At 44.3% G+C, this 23,241-nt stretch overlaps 1 long non-coding RNA gene across 1 annotated transcript; it reads right to left on the bottom strand.

Annotated features, from left to right (window-relative positions):
• Window positions 1-5,985: 5,985 nt before the first annotated feature.
• Window positions 5,986-18,482, bottom strand: LOC149454802 (uncharacterized). The gene is made up of 2 exons (XR_016314167.1): window positions 18,321-18,482; window positions 5,986-6,409 (listed from the first exon to the last, which is right to left on the bottom strand). It is a non-coding gene; the product is annotated as an uncharacterized LOC149454802 (long non-coding RNA).
• Window positions 18,483-23,241: the final 4,759 nt, after the last annotated feature.

Genomic DNA, 23,241 nt, shown 5'->3' with positions numbered 1-23,241 from the left:
CCCATTGCTGCTGTCTCCATCGCCACACTCTGCCATGTGCCACTTTCAGGTCTCCTCACACACTGCTGGTGTGTTGAATTTTTTGACATAGGGTGCTGGCAGATTACGGGCCTCCCATAGCTGCTGCCAGGCCCCTAATCTGCCATGGGCCCCTATATACCGCCTCCTCATGCTGCTGCCAAGTCCAGAGTCTCTCATGGGTCCCTGTACGGCCTCCCATTGCTGCTGTTTCCATCGCCACACTCTGCCATGTGCCACATTCAGGTCTCTTCACACTGCTGGTGTGTTGAATTTTTTGACATAGGGTGCTGGCAGATTACGGGCCTCCCATAGCTGCTGCCAGGCCCCTAATCTGCCATGGGCCCCTATATACCGCCTCCTCATGCTGCTGCCAAGTCCAGAGTCTCTCATGGGTCCTTGTACGGCCTCCCATTGCTGCTGTCTCCATCGCCACACTCTGCCATGTGCCACTTTCAGGTCTCCTCACACACTGCTGTTGTGTTGAATTTTTTGACATAGGGTGCTGGCAGATTACGGGCCTCCCATAGCTGCTGCCAGGCCCCTAATCTGCCATGGGCCCCTATATACCGCCTCCTCATGCTGCTGCCAAGTCCAGAGTCTCTCATGGGTCCCTGTACGGCCTCCCATTGCTGCTGTCTCCATCGCCACACTCTGCCATGTGCCACATTCAGGTCTCTTCACACTGCTTGTGTTTTCAATTTTTTGACATAGGGTGCTGGCAGATTACGGGCCTCCCATAGCTGCTGCCAGGCCCCTAATCTGCCATGGGCCCCTATATACCGCCTCCTCATGCTGCTGCCAAGTCCAGAGTCTCTCATGGGTCCCTGTACGGCCTCCCATTGCTGCTGTCTCCATCGCCACACTCTGCCATGTGCCACTTTCAGGTCTCCTCACACACTGCTGTTGTGTTGAATTTTTTGACATAGGGTGCTGGCAGATTACGGGCCTCCCATAGCTGCTGCCAGGCCCCTAATCTGCCATGGGCCCCTATATACCGCCTCCTCATGCTGCTGCCAAGTCCAGAGTCTCTCATGGGTCCCTGTACGGCCTCCCATTGCTGCTGTCTCCATCGCCACACTCTGCCATGTGCCACTTTCAGGTCTCCTCACACACTGCTGTTGTGTTGAATTTTTTGACATAGGGTGCTGGCAGATTACGGGCCTCCCATAGCTGCTGCCAGGCCCCTAATCTGCCATGGGCCCCTATATACCACCTCCTCATGCTGCTGCCAAGTCCAGAGTCTGTCATGGGTCCCTGTACGGCCTCCCATTGCTGCTGCCAGGAGGCAGCAGGGTCGCAGCAGTGTCAGTGGAGGCAAACGGCCACGGAGTAGAACACCAGCTCCACTGCAGCCTACCACCACGGCCAGTAGTGGTGCCGGTGTGCACGGAGGAAGTAGCAGTCAGCCAGTGAGGAGTAGCGGAGGCAAAGTTTCCTACTCTGCGGTGTGGCAATTTTTCGTCAAGCCGCCCGAGGAAGTAAACGTAGCCGTATGTCGACTATGTGGCCAGAAAGTCAAGCGTGGCCAGGGGGCCCATGTTGGGACTACAGCGTTGCGTCAGCATATGCAGCGTCGCCATTCGGTGGCCTGGGAAAACCGTGATAAAGATACGGCGGTTCTGCCTGCCCCAGCCCAGGGTTCCATTTTGTCATAGGGTGCTGGCAGATTAAAGGCCTCCCATAGGTGCTGCCAGGCCCCAAATCTGCCATGGGCCCCCGTACCGCCTGGTCACGCTGCTGCTGGGCCCACAGTGTGACCTGGGTCCCTGTACCGCCTCCCATTGCTCCCACTCTGCCATGTGCCACTTTCAGGTCTCCTCACACTCCTGCTGGTTTCCATTTTGTCATAGGTTGCTGTATGGCCTCCCATTGCTGCTGCCTCCACCGCCACACTGTGGCTCCAAACACTGGTTTTGGCCCCGTGACTGGCCAAATGAGTGAAGTGTGCGGTGATTCTAAGATCGACGGCACTCATCTGCATGTCATACTGACTGACAGTATTATTTCTCTTCCCCAGCAGACTCCAAGGGCATTTAAATTAAAGGTACAGTGTTCTGCACTAATATTAAGTCTCTCTGAAGCCTAGAAACACCCTTTTTTAAGTTAAATTCACAGCGAATTTATTCGACTCGAATCGAATATTGTCCACGAATTCGCCGAATCAGTCGAATCGAATTTTTCATTTCTTCGCTCATCTCTAATCATATCTCCTTCTTAGTGTCTCCAGGAAAAACAAGCTTAATGTGTGTAGCCTTTCCTCATAACTGAGGTCCTCCAGCCCCCTTATTTGTTTAGTTGTCCTTCTCTGGACTTTCTCCAGTTCCAGCATAACCTTCCTGAGGACTGGTGACCAGAACTGGACAGCACACTTAAGATGCGGATGAACCAGAGTTTTGTAAAGTGGTGGAATTATTGATTTATCTCTTGAGTATATCCTCTTTTTAATGCATACTAATATTCTGCTGGCCTTGCTTGCTACATCTTGGCATTGCATGCTATTGCTGAGTCTGTCATCAAATAGGACCCCCAGATCCTTTTCCATCCTTGATTCCTCCAGGGGTTCTCTCCCTAGCATGTAGCTTGCATTCATATTTTTAGTGCATCAATCTACCTTTCTCTACACTGAACCTCATTTGCCATTTAGTTGCCCACCCCTCTATTTTATTGAGGTCTTCTTGTAAACTTTCAATATCTTGTTGTGAAGTTTAGCTTAGTAAAAATACAAATACAAAGATTTAACTATTTATACCAACCACTATATCGTTTATGAACAAGTTAAACAGAATTGGTCCCAGAACAGACTTTTTGCTATTAAACATATTCACTAAAAAAATTTAAATTTTGTCATAAATGTAGGTCAAAATGCACTCTGCTACATGTCTTTGCTAAAAAAAAAAACAATACATGTAAATTAATTGGTTTACGTGAAAGTTATAGCGTTTACAAATGGCGGTATATATACTGGGATTTTTATTTTACTAGTAATGGCGGCGATCAGTGACTTATAGCGGGATATCCCCATTGACACCAATACAGTGATCAGTGCTGATAAAAAGCACTGACACTGTACTAATGACACTGGGCAGGAAGGGGTTAACATGGGTCGATCAAAAGTTAAATGTGTGCTGTTTCACTAGTGTGTTTGTGCAAAGCAGTGTGCATGAGCTGACAGGGAGGAGAACTGTTTTGTTTACAAATAGTTCTCCCCCCCATTGGAGATGCTCAGCAATCACCGGGCGCCAGAGAGTAATCACCAGCCAGGAAACGAGCTGACAGGGAGGAGAACTGTTTTGTTTACAAAAAGTTCTCCCCCCGATCGGAGATGCTTGGCAATCACCAGGCGCTGGTGAGTAATAACTAGCCGCACGCGCCCCCTACCCGGAAAAGCAAAATCACGTATAAATATATATATATGTGATTTTGTGCACCCCTGCCGCCCTGTAGCAGTATATCTGCTATAGGGCGGCGGGAATGCGGTTAATATATTCTTCTTCTCCCTGTCACTTGTAAACAACTTTCCCTGACTATCCTTTATGGGGCCAATATTCCCTGGCTTTGCTTTTTTACTATTTATATATTAAAACATTTTGAGGGATTCTTTTTACTCTCCTCCACTATATGTCTCTCATGGTCTATTTTCGCTACCCTGATCATGATCTTACATTTTTGGTTACATTTTTTGTAATGTGGGAATGCTGACAATGTCCCTTCATCCTTACATTTTTTAAATTACAGGTTTTTCTCTTTAATGTGCATTTTTTACACTTAAATTTAGCCACACCTTAGCTCTCTTATATTTGTTACCCATTGGAATACGCTGGCTAATGCCATTAATTAAAATGTTCTTAAAGCACTTCCATTTTCCTCCATGTTTTTTGTTTCTACAATATGTTCCGATTTAATGTCATGAAGTGTGGAGCGCAGTTTGGTAAAGTTGGCTCTCTTGAAATGTCATGAACATGTCCTACCCTCATGTCTACTGTTTCTATGATTTACATTGAATGTAATTGCATTGTGATGGCTATATCTTTAGATATCCCTTACCTACATGGCCGCTATCAGCTCTGGGTTGTTTGTAATTAGTAGGTCCAGCAGAGCCTTGTTTCTAGTTGGGGCATCCACCAACTGACACATAAAAACGTCCTGCAAGACATTTAAGAAGTACCGAGCCTTAGGGGAGTGGGCAGATCCATCTGCCCTGTCAATATCTGGATAATGAAAGTCCCCCATTATGATGACATTGCCTTGCCTCGCTGCCAATTCTAACTGTGCAAGGAGATTGGTCTCCTCTTGATCCTTTAGGCTAGTGGGCCTGTAGCATATACCAACTATTAACCACTTTCCCTTTGGAAGAATTACCTTCCTGGTGAGGCCATTTTTTGCTACTCAGCACTGCTCTATTTCAACTCGTAATTGCGCGGTCATGCAAATCTGTATCCAAACAAAATTTATGTCCCTTTTTTCATACAAATAGAGCTTTCTTTTGGTGGTATTTGATAACCACTGGGATTTTTATTTTTTTGTGATATAAATTAAAAAAGACCAAAAAATTTGAAAAAAAACCCCAACATTTTCTACCTTCTGTTATAAGGTAACTATCCAATAAACTCAAATATAGTCATAAATTTAGGCCAAAACGTATTCTGCTACATGTTTTTGGTAAACTACAACTATGGTATATACTGTATATTAGAATTTACGCAGCTTTTACTTTCTGACTGCCTATCACATTTCTTGAGGTGTTAAAATGCCAGGGCAGTACAACCCCCTACAAATTACTTAGATTTTATGTTCTGCAAATGATTTTTGGAATCAGCGTGACCTATTACATGAGTACGATAGTGTGCAGGCAATTTAACGCTTTCTGACTCTGGCTGGGAGGGGCACTTACAGACCCTGACACTATCTGATGTCACTAGTGGCAGTAATAAAGTGATCAGTGAAAAATTCTATATATTGAAACTGTATTAATGGCACTGGCTGGGTGACAGGGTGATCAAAGGGTTAACATAGGCAATCAGAGGGTAAATGTGCTAATCTAACATGTTTATGTAAAATGTAGTGCTTTTACCCAGTGTGGAGTTCTCTCTTTTCTTTCTGGACTGGCATAGGGGGCAGTGGGGGGCACACGCATGCGTACGCACACCTAAAAATAGAAAGCAACGTAATGTTATGTTACTTTGCCAAGAGCTGTCGCTCGCCTGCCCGGGCAGGCAGTTGGCAAGTAGTTGAAAAAAAAACCTTAACAAAATGTTTAACTATTTAAAAAAAAATCTTTAATCAGAGTAGTGTAATGTTACTATAGTGACATTGCACTACTCTGGAGGGGTGATCAGGGATACTTTGTTTAAGATTATTGCTCTGCAATGCAAATCTTGCTTTGAACTGAGGATGAGCTCAAAATACATTGTTCTGTGATTGGCTCCAGCTGGTCACATGGTATAGGGTGCTGTGATTGGCCCATGTACCATGCGAGAGCTGTGGGCCAGGAACAGAAGCAAAGCTGTTTTGAATCAGATTAATTCATAAGAGCTGCGCTATCATTGTGATCATGTGATCGCATAGTGATCACACGATCACTGGGTCCCAATTACCGGGAACTGCATTCTGCTGTGTTAGTACATGCAAAATGATGTACTGGTACTTCACTTTGCCTGTAGCTGCTGCCCATCCACCATAAAAGTACGCTGGGCGATCGGCAAGTGGTTTATTTCCCTTTTGTTTCTTCCCTTTGAAGCTCCAGCCACAGGCATTCCACCCCCTCCATTACCCTGTTAATAATGTCATCCCTTGTGTCCACTGGTAAATCATTCTTGACATACATGCCTACTCCTCCCTCTCTTTTACCTACCCTGTCTCTTCAAAACAGGGAGTACCCTTGGCCAGTCTCAAGCCAGTCATGTGTACTGTCACAGAAGGTCTCTGTTACTCCCATAATAATAATAATAATAATAATAATAATAATAAAAAAAAACAACTTTATTTTATATGGCACCTTTAAAGGTAGCTTCTCAAAGCACTTTACAAAGAAAACAAACAAGAAATACACAGGATAAAACAAAGGGAAAAAAGGATCATTAAGTGAAAGCTTGTTTAATGAAACATTTTTTAGATTTGATTTGAATTAGTTTAGAGAAGATGATTCTCTAATGTTCCTTGGAAGTGAATTCCACAGTCCAGAGCCTGGACACGATGAGAGTAGAAGCACTCCCATGCGAAAAGGGGCGCTCTGACGTTGGAACTTTTGCCAAGGCTACATGGGCTCATCGGTCGATCGTGCTCCAAGGCTTCTCTGAGATCTCCTGTGCACTATGGTTCCAATGGGGTCTTTTCCTTCCCGTCTTCCTGTAACTTTGAAAATGTATTCATTCTATTCTATGCTGTGACGCTGTTAAAAGAAGTGTTTATTTCATGCTGTGATACTCACATTACTATTAGTGTGTGTTATTATGCAGATTGTGATGACCATCAGATAAATCCTCCTGTGTGTTGTGTGATAATAAAAGTGGAGGTTTTGACAGTGGAAGAATATTGCAGTTGGATTCAGTTATTTCTTGGGGTGCTGAGTGAATGCTGCATGCCATGGCAGCTGTACACTTGGTAGAGTGTCTCTCACATGCTTAGAATAATGGTGTAAGTGTTGGCTACAGGGGCAGACTGACCATTTGAGCACTCGGGCACTGCCCGAGGGCCCGGGGTCAGTAGGGGGCCCCATAAAATGCCCCTGGTACCTTTTTATAGGCTTTTTTGGGTGTGTTTTGAGTGTGGGCAAGGACACAGGGGCCCCATGATCCCCAATTGCCCGGGGGTCCCATGAGTTGTCAGTCCACCCCTGGTTGGCTAAACATACCTGTGTATTGTGTGTGTGACTTTCTCTTGGTTTTTATGTCCAGCCTTGCATTACAGGTGAGCATGAGGATCTTAAAGTCTATACAAAACCTGATGGGTAGCCAGTATAAGGACTCCAGGATAGGGGTAATATGGTCACTTGTACCAGACTTAGTGAAGATTCTTCATTGCAATAGTCAAGTTGGGAGAACATAAATTTATGGATCAGCTTTTCAGCTACAGTATATGATAGGTACACTGGTTGCAAGTGAGCAATGTTTCTCAAGTGGAAAAAAGATGTGCTGACAACATTTTGTACATGTGGATCAAAGGTTAAGCTAGCATCAAATATCACCCCTAGTTTTTTCAATTTAGACTGAAGCTCAAGTACAGTGCCATCAATAGATAGCCTACCAGGACTGGTCTTACACAACTGATGGGGAGTGCCAATAAACATGATTTCAGTCTTGTTGCAGTTAAATTGAAGGAAATTGTGGGACATTCAAGTTTTTATTTTCCAAATACAGTTAGATAGGAGAGAAGCAGCCAACGTAGAATCTGGTTTAGTGGGGATCAGGGGCGGACTGACAACTCATGGGGCCCCGGGGCAATAGAGGATCACGGGGCCCCTGTGTCCTTGCCCAAACTCAAAAAAGCCTATGAAAAAGGTACCAGGGGCATCTCATGGGGCCCCCTATTGACTCCGGGCCCTCGGGCAGTGCCCGAGTTTCCAAATGGTCAGTCCGCCCCTGGTGGGGATGCATATCTAAGTGTCGTTAGCATAGAAATGATAATTGAGCCTGTGACTGACCACCTGTCATCTCGCTTAGGCTTCCTTCAGAGAACTGCTTCCTCGCAGCTGGGACACAGGACCAAGGTATTAGAGCTGGGCGTCACACCCACGACTAGGCAATACTAGCTTAGGTGCAAAACTGAAACTCTTTATTGGACATAAATACAGGTTTTTATACACTTCAGAAATGGGGGCAGTCTTCACATAAACAATAAAAACAAATATTACATATTGGCATAAACATCCCACACTGATTAGGTAAGAACTTGATCACATTACCCTAAACAGTGCAAACAATAAACAGCTAACATTGATCTACTTAACAGTAAGCTAATCAACAGCTATCAACTAATATGTAACAGTGATCTAATTAACAGTAAGCTAATCAACAGCCAAGCACCCAGACAAGACAGGGAGCCCACCCCAGACAGCACCTCCACCCCTGAATACACAAAGTACATTACACATGCTGTCTTTCAGGTGTTTGCTTTCACTTGCATAATCTGTCCATTATAACACAAAACTCATACAATATTCAGTCTGAAAAAGTGGAATTCTTCTATCTTCATAGATTTCTTCAGGGAAATTGTTGATAAATATTTCTGTCAAAAGTGGAGGAGGTTCTCCAACCCAGTCTACAGGAAGGCCCCATATTTCCTCTGATCATTAACCTTTAAAAGATTAATCTTACACTTTTCAATTCACTCCAGAAGGAAAGCTGTATTGTCTTTAGTCAGATAATTAAGCCAAGCCTCGCTCTCAGTATTCATCATGTTGTCCATTATTAGAGAATGATCTGCTTTCTCCATTGGCCATAATCAGTGGGTAGAAGGCTAGCCCCTAGTACCCTCCAAAAGCCCCATCCCCAGTTGGGTCTGTCACAGAGCCCATGTGAACTAAGCAGTTGACCAGGTGGAAATATGTAAATGCTAAAAATTAAGTAACCCAAGACTGAGCCCTGAGGAACACCATACTTGACTGGACCAACTTCAGACTGAAATTCACCAAGAGAAACAAAGTGACAGCGATCAGTAAGATATGATTTAATCCATTTCAGAGCCAATCCTGAGACTCCAAATATGGTTTCAAGGTGAGAGAGTAAAATGTTGTGCTCTACAGTATCAAAGGCAGAACTAGGATCTAGTAGAATAAGTATAGTTAGTGAGCCAGAATCAAAAGCTTACAGAAGGTTGTTAGTGACCATGGAGTCAAAATCCTCCTCATGTATCAGTAGTTCCAGTTCCTCTATTTCATTCAGAAAACTCTTAGCATTACTGAACATGGCTTTTAGTTTTGTTGGATTCTGCCAGTCCACATATGATGGTCTTAGATACTCCAGTTAAAGTGACCACATTAGCACTTTCTGCCTTTCGTTCACTAGCTGGAAAAGCTTCCTTTGATCTCTCCCCAATATCCCCCCCCCCATCACCTAGTTTCACCTAGTTCCTCTAACTTTTTGCCCATCCTCTCCCCCGAACAGAGCTGCACCCTCCCCATTTAGGTGCAGTCCATCCCTGCTATAGAGCCAGTAATTAACTGAAAAGTCATCCCAGTTCTCCAGGAACCCAAAACTCTCCTTCCTGCACCAGTTCCTCAAATTTAGTTTTAACTTTTACTTTTTACTTAACTGCTGTACCATTATTAGTTTTCGTATACAGATTTGTATATTCTTGTGTTCTGCTTGTTGCTATCTGTATGTCTCTATAATTTCTAAAGGAAACCTATACTGACTGAAATGTGGTGCTGATTTCGGAGAAATTTACTTTGGAAAATGCTAGTTGCCTAACTATCTTGCTATTCCAATGGCTTCACTATTCTCTGAGTCACTGACACTAGCTTTTGTATTTTGTTTGCTGTCACTAGCTCAGAGGATACTACCATCCTACCATCCAAGACAACCAGGTAGCTAGCATTTTCAGAAGGATCCATTGATGTATAAATGTACTTTCCTCAACGTTATCCTTTATGGGCCCTCCCAGCAACTCTCAATGGTCTTATACATACCTGTCCCTGCTTCTCAGAGATCTTTGCCATGTGGCCTGCTGAGCACAGCACAGCCTCCTCTTTATAACTCTTCCAGCCTTGCTCTTCTTTTTCCAAGAACCAGTGAGGTGATCTATTCATTCCAATGGAACTTCTGCCTCACCGCTGGAACAAAAGATAGTTGACCATGCCATAGGAATGAAGGGAGACTGCAATGCATAAGGTGTGTGTGGAATAAGCAGAGCTAAGCTGGGATATTTTTGAAGACGGGACTGAATGGGGTCTAGGAGGCCTCAGAGCAAAGATGTCGGAGTAGTAGTGACCGGTAACTGTATGAAACAATGGGGGAGAGGATGCTGTAGGTGGAGGGGACCTATAAAGGGTAAATGTACCAAAAGTACAGTTATCCTTTCAATTATGCAATAAGAGCATACTGTATACAACAATCTGGAACAATATTAGGAAATAATTTTATTTATCTTTAATATCGTCTTCGGACAACATGACACAACATTCACTTTTTATGCATTCTTTATATTCCAAATCAAAAAGTTTTTTCTTCTTTTTACATACAGTAGGTGTGGAAAACTACCAAAATCAAAATACATTCAGACCACCATAAAAGTGGGTGCGCAAAAAAGTACAAACATAGAATCATGGAGAAAAAAAGGACCTTATATACAGGTAATTATGAAAACAACAGTAACACAGTACGTGTAGCAGGTGTCCAGCAGTGTAAGTAACCGGTCTCATCACAGCCCACCAAAGCAAGCTGTGTGGGTTTTTCCACTGGGGTCTTCTAATGATAATCACTTTCCTGGACTTCACCCATCCAAATCAAAGCTCGACATGACCCTCCTAGGTAAAAAAAAAATGGGGGGGGGGTGTTGTGGAGGGTTGGTGGAGGAGGGAAAGGTAGTTGGGCAAGGCTGTTCCATACCCATCTCCATGTTTGTCATCCAACAAAAGGCAGTCAACAAATCCACTTTCGTATCTGAATGGACTCTGTGGAGTCTAAGTAGGAGGCTGGGCTGCACAAATGAATTCAAATTCATCAGTGCAAGAGAATTCATGCCATATCTCTTCAGTTCTCTGGTCAGGCTCTTCATGTGGCGGATGTTTTCCGCCTTATGAAACTAATGTGCATGAGAGGGCACAGTTGTGGATTTCCAGAAAGCAGGAATGCAGGATCAGGCTGCATTCACCAAATGATGCACCACTGATTTTTCACCGGCATTGGGGTGTGATGTAGAAGAAAGACCACATTCACTTTAAGTTGCACTCCATTCACAACTTCTTTTTAAAAGATTCAATAGACTAATAAAGTGTTAAATGTTTTAATGTATTAGTAAGCACACCATAACCTATAGTCCAATTTAAAGTTTCCTTTCCATTAATGTTTAATAAATTGTATACTTAGAGCCAGGCTGTATTATTATTACTATTATTAGTATTCAGAAATATATAGCTCCAACAGATTTCCCAGTATCTTAAAATAAAAAGGCAGCTAATACAGTATAATACAATTCAATACAAGACAGTTAGGACCCTGCTTGTGAGATTGTCCTGCCTAAAGGATAATCAGTACAGGATATGTGAGTTTTTGGTCCAGATCTACATAGCGTGGTGGATCAAAGCTCCAGCAGCCCAACATGTGCCCTGTACAGTGGTCCAATCAACCACACTGCTCACAGAGCATATTCACTGTTGATTGGAACACTGTGCAGTGCAGGGAGACTGACAGACTGTTGTTCTGGGTTGAGTAGTGATCTGGATCTCCAGCGTGCTGCCAGCACAGGGAATTTTACCAACAGGTTGCAGAACATTAGCACTGCAGTAATACAAATTAATCCTTCAATTGGATGTTCAGATTTAATTTGCTTGTATTATGTTTCTATGTTATAACATAGACGCTCTCAATCAAATTGGTTCATTTAATGTTTCCTGGAATTGTCTCTGCTGTGTTCTATAGTGTTGTAGGGGTTAGGGGGAAGGAAGAAACACTGAGCCCACCAGAGGACTCCGGAGATCAACACTCCCAGAGGTGCTGAATTCTGAAGAAACTTTGAAGGACAATTTCTCTTCATTAGCGGCATTTGGCAGCCAGCTTTCTCTTTTACAGGGACAACTTGTATTCTAGAATTTACTTTGGAGAGTCACTTTAAAGTCCAACTCTGGACACAGAAGAAAAATAATACCTTTGCAGTGCCGAGTCCTCTCCACACACTGCGAGATTTAACTGCTCATTAAGTTTAGAGGTACAAGGATAAGGAGTATTACTTACTAACTCCTAGCTCCTGTAGGCTACCTCCATCTGTGCTCCCGCAAACCTTACTCTCTAAGGCACTCCCGGCCGCGGTTGCACACCTGCCTCCTCCACATACAATACAGAGTTAATAGCCCTGCATTGTACCTGATGATGATGTCAAGGAACCACCCACAGCCTGGAGTGGAGGGGAGAAGAGAACAGTGCCTGTGCCGGGTGGTGGTGTCACTACAAAAAATTTTTTTTCAGTCACTGAATTAGACTTTAACCATGCACACCAAGTTTGATTTTCATCTTTTCCCAAAAGATACACTATACTGCCAAACGTATTGGGACACCCCTCCAAATCATTGGATTCAGGTGTTCCAATCACCTCCATGGTCACAGGTGTATAAAATAAAGCACCTAGGCATGCAGACTGTGCATGCAGAAGTCGCCAACTGTCTGCAGAGTCAATAACTAAAGACCTCCAAACCTTGTGCGGCCTTCAGATTAGCACAAAAACAGTGTGTAGAGAGCTTCATGGAATGGGTTTCCATGGACAAGCAGCTGCATCCAAGCCTTACATCACCAAGTGCAATGCTAAGCTTCGGATGCAGTGGTGTAAAGCACGCCGCCACTGGACTCTAGAGCAGTGGAGAGGTGTTCTCTGGTGTGACAAATCACTTTTCTCTATCCTCACTGCTTCCTTCTCCCCTCTACGGCACCCACCACCTCCTCCTATTACTCCACTCTCCCACTGACCCGAACACCTCCACTAGTAGTTTCTCACGCTCTTGCACATCCCGCTCCCATGCCACCTTTCTCACCCTTCTCCTCCTCATAACCGCGGGGGACATCTCCCCGAATCCTGGCCCTCCACCACCTCCCTCAACCGCACAACACCCTCCCGCCTCCACGTCCCGCCGCAACCCCCGCAACTTAGTATCTGTCCCCCTGCTCCCTAAAATCTCCCCCCCGTTTTCATGTGCACTCCTGAACGCCCGATCGGTGTGCAACAAGCTTACCGCCATCCACGACCTCTTTGTTTCCCGCTCCCTCAACCTCCTAGCGATTACGGAAACCTGGATCCAGCCCACTGACTCTACCTCCCCTGCTGCACTCTCCTACGGAGGTCTCACCTGGACCCACTCACCCAGGCCCAACGGTCGTAAAGGTGGTGGGGTTGGTCTGCTCCTGTCACCGCAGAGCACCTTCCGAGTCCTCCCAAACCCCCCCTCCCTATCCTTCTCCTCCTTCGAGGCCCACTGCATCCGACTATTCTCCCCAACCCCCCTGAAGATTGCTGTGATATACCAGCCTCCTGGATCCATACCCCGCTTCCTGGATGACTTCTCCTCCTGGCTACCCTTCTTCCTCTCCTCTGAGCTACCCACCATCATCCTTGGGGATTTCAACATCCCTGTCAACCTCGACAACCCGGACACAGCCCATCTACTCCACTTAACCTCCTCCTTTACACTTGCACAGTGCATACAATCCACCACCCACACCGACGGGAATATCCTTGATCTCGTCTTCTCCAACCGCTGCGCTCCCCACAACCTCACTAACACCCTCTTCGCTCTCTCTGACCACAACCTGATTACCTTCTCTATCTCCTCGTCCTCCAACGCCTACCCCTCCAAATGTCACACTACTACCAGCCGTAACTTCCGCAACCTTAACCCTGCCTCCCTCCACTCTGCAGCTGATCAACTCCACGACCGCATCCTCCCCCTGTCCTGCCCTGACTTGGCTATGACTGCCTACAACAACGCGCTCTCAACAGCCCTTGACTCACTAGCGCCTTTAACCACACGCAACATCAGACCCCGATCGCTCCAGCCCTGGCAGACTGATCACACCAAAACCCTCAAACGACACAGTCGTGCCCTGGAGCGACTATGGCGCAAAACCAAATCCCAACAAGCCTTCACCCGCTACAAATCTGCCTTCCACACCTACACCTCCTCCCTCCATGCTGCCAAACAGGCCTACTTCTTGACCCTCATCAAGGCCCTCTCCTCCAATCCTCTCCGACTCTTCTCCGCCTTCAACTCTCTACTCTCTCCACCCCCACCTCCACCCAGCACCTCACTCACTGCCCTTGAGATTGCCAATCACTTCAAAAACAAGATTGACACAATTCGCAAGGACATTGCCGCAACTCACACGCCCTCTCAACCCGTCCCCTCTCACACAGCTACCCCCTTATCCCCCCTCCCCCTCGACATAACCCGCAGGGACTTCGTCGCTGCTCAAACTCTCTCCAACCCCCTTCACCCTCACTCAGCTACCCCCTCATCACCCCTCTCCCACGGCCCCACCACTGCTCTGACCTCCTCTTCCACCCCACCCTACATTCCTCATACTGAAGCTCCCCCCACACTCCGCACCTTTGACCTTACTACCATCGAGGAAGTCTCCAAGATCCTCTCTGATGCCCGCCTCACCACCTACCCCCTCGACCCTATCCCCTCACAACTCCTACGACCTCCTTCCTCCTCCATCCTGAGCTCCCTCACCCACATCTTCAATCTCTCCCTCTCCTCAGGCACTTTCCCCTCCCCTCTGAAACATGCACACATCACCCCCATACTTAAAAAGCCCTCCCTGGACCCCAATGGCCCGAACAACCTCAGACCCATCTCCCTGCTCCCATTTACATCTAAACTCCTCGAGCGCCTAGTCTACACCCGCCTATGCTCTCACCTCAATGACAACAACCTCCTCGATCCCCTACAGTCCGGCTTCTGTCCCCTACACTCCACCGAAACTGCCTTACTCAAACTCTCCAACGACCTGCTAACCGCCAAAGCTAATGGCCACTATTCAGTGCTCCTACTCCTTGACCTCTCTGCGGCCTTCGACACAGTCGACCACCCCCTCCTCCTCAAAATACTACACTCCCTCGGCCTCAGAGATTCTGCGCTCTCCTGGCTCTCATCCTACCTGTCACAACGCTCCTTCAGCGTTACCTATAATGCTACCACCTCCCCCTCACTCCCCCTCTCTGTTGGGGTCCCTCAAGGCTCTGTCCTCGGGCCCCTTCTCTTCTTCATCTATACCTCCTCCCTTGGCCAACTCATACACTCTCACGGCTTCAACTACCACCTCTATGCCGACGACACACAAATCTATCTCTCAACCCCCCACCTCACCCCCTTGGTCTCAGCCCGAATCACACACCTACTGAGCGACATATCAGACTGGATGTCGCTCCACTTCCTTAAATTGAACCTCTCCAAAACCGAGTTTCTTGTCTTCCCCCCAGCCCGGACACCACCCCCCATTGATTTCTCCGTCACATCCAACAACGCCACCATCAAACCCGCCCTGCAGGCCAAAGTACTTGGTGTAATTCTGGACTCCAACCTATCCTTTCAACCCCAAGTCCAATCCTTAACAAACTCGTGCAGACTCCACCTCCGCAACATCGCCAAAATCCGCACATTCCTAACCCCAGAAACTACTAAACAGCTCATCCACTCTCTCATCATATCACGACTCGACTACTGCAACTCCCTCCTCACTGGCCTGCCTCGCCGCTGGCTATCCCCGCTTCAGTCGATCCTGAATACGGCTGCCAGACTCATTCACCTTTCCAACCGCTCTGTCTCCGCCACCCCCCTCTGCCAATCCCTCCACTGGCTTCCGATTGCGCAATGGATGAAATTCAAAATCCTAACGCTGACGTACAAAGCTGTCCACCATACTGCCCCAAACTACATCACTGACCTAATATCCAAGTACTGCCCAGCACGCACACTCCGCTCCTCACAAGACCTCCTTCTCTCTAGTTCCCTGGTCTCCTCCTCCCATGCCCGCCTCCAGAACTTCTCCAGGGTGTCACCCATCCTCTGGAACTCCCTGCCCTAACCCATCAGATTATCACCTACTCTCCTCTCCTTTAGGCGCACCCTGAAAACCCACCTCTTCAGGGAAGCCTACCCCACCCCCTGCTAACTTGCCGACCTCCTCCACTCTTCCTACCACTCCATCCCCCACAGCTATCTCCTCCTGTGCCACCATCCCCTCCCTCCTAGATTGTAAGCTCGAAAGAGCAGGGCCCTCAATCCCCTCATGTTTTGCATTGTATTGGTATTGTTCTGTCACATGTTCTGTCCCCCTTTGTAATGTACAGCGCTGAGCGAACTATTGGCACTTTAAAAAAATACTGTATAATAATAATAATAATAATCTGGCAATCTGATGGACATGTCTGGCTTTGGCAGTTGCCAGGAGAACGGTACTTGCCTGACTGCATTGTTCCAAGTGTAAAGTTTGGTGGAGGAGGGATTATGGTGTGGGGTTGTTTTTTAGGGGTTGGGGTTGGGTTTGGCCCCTTAGTTCCAGTGAAGGGAACTCTTAACAACATACCAAGACATTTTGGACAATTTCATGCTCCCAACTTTGTGGGAAGAGTTTTAGGATGGCCCCTTCCTGTTCCAACATGACTGAGCACCAGTGCAAAAAGCAAGGTCCACAAAGACATGGATGAGCAAGTTTGGAGTGGAGGAACTTGACTGACCTGCACAGATTCCTGACCTCAACACCTTTGGGATGAATTAGAGCAGAGACTGCGAGCCAGGCCTTGGAAAGGAAAATTTAAAGCGGACTCTATAGAGGTGGAAGAAATTACGATGGACATTGTTGGTTCACTGCAGACTGAATGTATTTATATTTGTATTATTTAGATTAATGATGTAATATGATTTATTCAAATTTATCTTAGGGGCATAAATAATTAATTAATTTTGATTGCACGGTGGCTGGATCTAAATTAATCAGTCTTCCCAGAAGAGTTGAAGCTGTTATATCTGCAAAGGGTGGGCCAACTCAATATTGAACCCTACAGACTAAGACTGGGATGCCATTAAAGTTCATGTGCATGTAAAGGCAGGCGTCCCAATACTTTTGGCAATATAATGTATTTCAATACAGCAGTGATTTCCATTGAAGTGTCTGAAGATATTATTTTCAGCAGATGCTTCCTAAGTGTAAAAATTCATTGCTGCTCTGTTTTTTTACGTTCCTTTGAAGTATCTTGTGACTGTCACATGACATCCAGTATGAGGTCCTTGAAAACGCACTGGGCTGTCCTGTCACAAGCAGAACAATTTTTTTCAGACAAAGATTATACAAACAGTGTGCTACCACTAATTATATAAATGATATATCTCAGCGCATGTATATGTGACATAGTTCCATGAAGCAATGCTCTAATTTCAGGTACAACAGACATCTGTCACTATAATACACACTACTTGGGTCTAGTACTATCTACTTCTTGCTCATTCACATAGTGTGGTCCATAATCTCGGCTCCCCATTTATTGTTAAAGGGGACCTCCAGATTCAGATAAGGCCACCTGGCTGCAGACCTCCATGACCACCGGCTCAGGGTTATGGGGAAGAGGTCCTTTTCCTCATCAACATGGCAAGGTACCCCCCCATGTTGAAGGCATGTGGCCTGGTATCATTCAGGAGGGGGACATGCCCATCCACCCTTTCCTAGCCCGCCAGGCTGCATGCTTGGATAAGGGTCTGGAATTGATTTTTGCATTGGGGCCCCTCTTAAAATTCATACCAAATGAAAGTGCCTGTTATGCAATAGGAGGGGAACCCCATGCAATTTATTTTGTTTTATTTATCCCTGCCTCCTTTGCTTAAAGGGCCAGACCATCCCTATTCAAATATCTTCTGCCTATTGGAAGTAAGCAGTAGGAGAAAAGAAGTCACCAATTACCATTTGCTATAATGCTACATGTCTTTGAGGTCCAAGAGCTCTTGCAGATTACGATTGTCAATGGAAGAAATAGCCAAATAAGAAACTTCCCAGCAGAGGCATCGCCTAGAGATAACTGTACTTCAATCTTTTCCAGAAAATTGGTTCTAAGATTGCTTGTATCATGTATATCCAGCTGCTACACAACATACTTTATAAAAATTTGAGTTCATTTATTTTTTAAGCAATGATAATATATACAATATGTATATATACGTTAGATCCAAAACTGGTGTAGAGGTACTCACAGGTTTTGCAGAGGAGGTAGATCAAACACAGAAGTGTTTTTATTGTCAATGTTTTGATGAAGCTCAGTCCATCTTTTTCAAGACTTCTTGAGAAAGATGGACTAAGCTTCATCAAAACATTGACTATAAAAACACTGCTGTGTTTGATCTACTTCTTCTGCAAGACATGTGAATGCCCCCACACCAGTTTTGGATTTAAATGGCTTTATTTGTGGGTGAGCACCTGGGCATTTACTTCAAACATAGAGTGCTGTGACTACCCTTGGAATTATGTCTATACATTATATACAGTATATGTTATAACTATTTAAAGTGTTGCTAAACCCAGGACCCTGCATTCACTATATCTGGTCTCCACAGTACACAGAACATGGAAATACAATAATTTTAGTAAATATAAACTCTTAAATACCTTTTCTCATCAGCAGTAAATAGCAGTCTTGTGACTTCTATCAGTGTCCAGCAGAGCACTGGGTAAAGCTTGTAGGAGGAGTTTTCATTTTGCTATAGAGGATGCAGAACCCCTGATCTCTGTCTGGACAGTGCTGCTTGGCCCTGTGCTGAATACATGCAATCTCCTAAGGGAAAAAAAACTTCTCTAGCAATAAAGACAAAACTGAGCATGTGCAGAGTGGTCCTACATGATACACCTTATCAAGAGATAAGAGGGGGACACTGTAAGAAGGGGAGGATCACAGAATACAGGATCAAGCAGCCTTTTTACACAATGCAAAGGATTAACCCTTTAGGTTACACAGTAAGTAAAATAAGCATGCTTTGCTGAATATACAGACTGATTTTATTGTTGTGGGTTTAGTAACACTTTAAGAACATTTTTCTCTATGCTACCTATAAAGAGTTGCATGTTCTCCCTGTGCTTGCTTAGTTTTCCTTCCATGCTCCCAAGACATTCTGGTAGGTTATTTGACCCTATTACAGGGGTGTCAAACTGGCGGCCCTCCAGCTGTCACATCATGCCTCTACCTTTGGGAATCATGCTTGTAACTGTCAATCTTGCAATGCCTCCTGGGACTTGTAGTTTGGCAACATCTGGAGGGCCGCCAGTTTGACACCTGTGCCCTATTATATGTTTGCATGTGAGGTAGCGACCTTAGACTGTAAGCTCCTTGAGGGCAGGGACTAATATGAATGTACAATATGTAAAGCACTGTCAGCACTATATAAATACCTGTAATGAATAAGTGGATTACTTGACATTCTGCTGTGCTTTTTTCTTGGGCCAAGAACCTTTGTCAAACAAAGAGCCAGAGGACTAATAGCTCAGCTGTATGAGAATGCCATATGAAAAGGAAAGGATACCAAAAGAAGAAAGAAAGCAAAGGGAAAGGGAAGTAACGAAAAATCTGTCTTTTATCACCATATGCTGTAAAACCGCAACAGTCAAGGTGACTGGTTGTACGCAGGGTCTGTTAGGACCCTAGCATCATTCCTATCAGAAGGTTGCAAGGTGGTTCTTGCTCAATTAAGTCTACCATTGACATTCATAGTATGCTCTGTGGTACCTCTGGACAAAGTGAAGAGATTGTGTCCAAAGTGATAACTGCCTTTGGACCACTTTATTAAAGCGGAACTGAGATTGTGTCCAAAGTGATAACTACCTTTGCACAACTTTATTAAAGCGGAATTTCACCCTCTCAATCAATATGGGCTATGTTTAATCCTTATGCTGCTAGCATTAATAGATAGGAAGGTGTATTATATTTACTTGTTTTAAACCCTTTTTTTTTACATTTCTTCAGTTACTTCCTTGTTTCCATGCCTAGGCAAATAATGTCATATATCCCAAGAGTCTTCAGGAAAGGAGGGAGGGTTCTCAGCTCAGTCTATCCCTGAGCTAAGGGCAGAAGGATTCCAAGAAGTAAATGATACATGAATCATCTGCCCTTACTCAAGATGGCAACTGCCAACAATGCCAGGGGGTGTTTTTCAAAATGATTTCCCAGCAAAATAAAGCATAGGGGCATGCATAGATGGGGGGGAGGGGGGGGGGGGTGTTAGCTTTCAATATTAAAAATAAATGAAATAGCATTTTTGATTTGTGGTTCTCAGATGCAGTGCAGTTCCACATTCAATAAGCCAATAAGTGTTTTTTTGTTCAGAAGAGGTTATTCTAAATTTGCATTGGGGTTATATCTTGTGTTTTATTTTCATCTGCAATTACTGGTTGCTACATAGGTATAACATTAACTTTAAATTAAGATATATCTAAAGAACTTACGTGTAGAATGGCCAATGGATAAATTAGTGGGGTAATAATATTAGTTTATCTGAAATATGGAACAAAAGGCAATAATGTAGCATTTGATTACACTGACTATACATTACAGCTTTGCTCATGACATAATAAAGCAGACCTGTCATGTGCGAAGCAAGGTTGCAGGTTGAAACCACATGGAAAGGTAAAGAGATCCTTAGGGGGATGTTTTTAATCTCTCTTAAAGAGTTCACTATGTGGCCTGCCCTATGTGTGACTGGCAGAATTGTGTTTATTGTGCTTATACTGGATTCTCTGGTCACGTTACTGCTACTAGAGGATTCCAGAAATTACAGGATGACGTTAAGCCTTTCTGATATGTCTTTACATTTTTTATATCATTGATGTTTTTAATAAAGGAATGCTTTTTTAATAGCATAGGTTAGCTCAAACCCTAAATTGTAGGGGCAATTATTTTTCTTTGTAGACATCCCAGATTCTATCAAATTAAAAGGTTAACATTACACAACCTTATCAGGTATGTGTTTGTATATCATATAAGATTAGGCAAGCCATAGATGAATCAATTGTCTTTCCTTCCACCATGAGTGGAAGGAAAGAAAATCTCTCGATTTTCCAATCAACACAGTCAGTGTTGATGGGGGAAATCCCTCCCGCAGCCTATTGTGGCTATAGCTCCCTCCCGCAGCTGGTGGCTATAGCTGATGGCAGCAATCTTAGATTTGCCACCTCCTCCCTTTTAAACCGAACACATATTAATCACACAGGTTCTGATGCCAATTTAATGCAGATAAGGCACTAAGTGAGTTTAATTACCACCTTATTCAGCCACAGAACCTGTGTAATTAATATGTATTCGGTTTTAAAGGGGTGAGGTGGCAACTCTAAGTATTCCTATGTAAAAAATCCGACAGGCTGATATTATCCTAATCAATTGTTGATACAACCAGCCTGCCCATAGATGAATCAAATTTCAACTGATCCCTGTTGAACAGGATGAGATTCGATCCATCCATGACCAGCTTTAGTTAGAGCTCAGCTGCTCAATCATCTTTTCTGGAAAGAATGCTCTTTTGCTCTTGTGTTTGGTTTGGTTCTTCATGACTATATCTGCAAGAAATTCTCCTCTCTCCTTTATCATATGTTAGCATATGCAGATTAGCCATTTGAGATGTGAGACCGATCAGTTGACTATATAAAAGACATTTCTAAGGCTAGATTTGGACCTGCGTCTAAACCGCTGCTCCTCTGAAAAGCTTTCCATGTTCAGATTGCTTTTCAGAGCTATTTGACAGGCGGTGAGGAGATGATGTGAACTGTTTTAACTCCATAATGGCCACAAAAAAGGGGCATTTGCAGCACTTCCTCATTTGCTTGAATGGCTTGCGTTTGGTAGGCATGTCAGATCATTTTCCTTGTGGGCATAAATCGAAGCATTGCAATTGCAGCATAAAAACACGCCTGTCCTCTGCTATTGCAGTCTATATGAGTCCTAAGAGATAAGAATAGCAAAAAGCTGTTTACTGATTAGTTAGTCCACATAAAGCTAAAACCTATTAAAAAAGCTGTTGGGGTTTTTTGGTCAAAGCTCTCATCAGCCAACTTCTTCAGGTAAGGTGCTAGTTCTATGGCACATCCCACCTGTAACTACCAGAACTAGCACTGCTTTCAAGACCTTGCAATGACAGCCCCCAGCCTAAAAGGGGGAATTGGTTGTGACAGGTAATATATATATATATATATATATATATATATATATATATATATATACTATATGTAAGAGTTTTACTTTAGTAGCTAGGATGTGCTCAAAAATCTTGCTTTTTATTTTTTGCTATGTTTTCCTTTAAGAGAAGTTTAGTTATTTGGCACATTAAAGCTAAGGAAAATTTGTAACCACAAATAATTTGTGCAATTTAAAGGGATTCGTTCTCTGACGTCCTATTTCTTTGCATTGTGGCATGCGTCAATTTAGTCAAGTGGGAGAGATTTACCAAAGCTGGTGCACATAGCATCTGGAGCAGCTGTGTATAGTAACCAATGAGCTTTCAACTTCAGAATGTTCAATTTAGCTTTGACAATAAAACCTAGAAGCTGATTGGTTACTATGCACAGCTGCATCAGATATAAGAAACTGACTGTTACTTTTACGAACTTACAGCTAAGCCAGAATAAAAATTCCATGCCATTAATGATAATTATTTCAGAATTTTATAGCAAGGCTTGTCACACCAAAGCATAGTCTACTCACACAACAGTGTTATTCCTGCAATACAGGTTTAATAACCATTGTGTGTATCATACATTTAGGTCAGGGGTGTCAAACTGGCGGCCCTCCAGCTGTTGTGAAACTACAAGTCCCATCATGCCTCTACCTTTGGATGTCATGCTTGTAACTGTCAATCTTGAAATCATGCGTCATGGGACTTGTAGTTTGGCAACAGCTAGAGGGCCGCCAGTTTGACACCTGTAATTTAGGTGATGCTTGGAAAGTATACTTGAAAGACATACCTTGTAAGTCTTTTCAACAAATACAAGGCCAGAAATTAGTTGTGAAAAGAACTATTTTAAAATAGGCATCATTCTTCATTAGAGCTCTGTCCATTACAGCTAAACCCAAGGCAAATAGGTAAATGCACCTTATGTAAGGCAGCTGTTTAACCTGTAAAATGATTTGTATTTCTGTCCATCCAGCCCTCAAATTAGTCCTGTCACACAACAAAACCATTCTGGTGACCTGACTCTTCTCTGCTGGTGTTGAAGAATATGTTACCCCAACATTTCGTATATGTGATATATGCCTGATGTACCATATACTTGTGCCAAAAGTTCCCTGTTCTCTTTGTATTGCTTCCTTTGAAATACCTGGTGTTCTTGCCAGTCCCTCTGCTCTGCAATTTAAAAGTAATCACGCTAGGCATGAAGGCCTTTTCTTCCCCCCTCTTGCTGCTGGTGTTACAAAAGAAAAGTTGAAGCTTACTACTCATGACTGTATAACGTGTTAAACGTTGCTGATTGATTATTCCAATTTTACCATTGTTCTGCTTTTATGTGTTAACTGGGGTTGTATATCCTAAACCCATTATTCCCATAGCCT

Source organism: Staurois parvus, unplaced genomic scaffold (genome assembly GCF_062004578.1).
Source record: "Staurois parvus isolate SC_StPar_1 unplaced genomic scaffold, SC_StPar_1.0 ptg000415l, whole genome shotgun sequence".
NCBI lineage: Eukaryota > Metazoa > Chordata > Amphibia > Anura > Ranidae > Staurois > Staurois parvus.
Note: the sequence above shows the minus strand (reverse complement) of the source record. Positions and strands in the feature narration are given on the sequence as shown.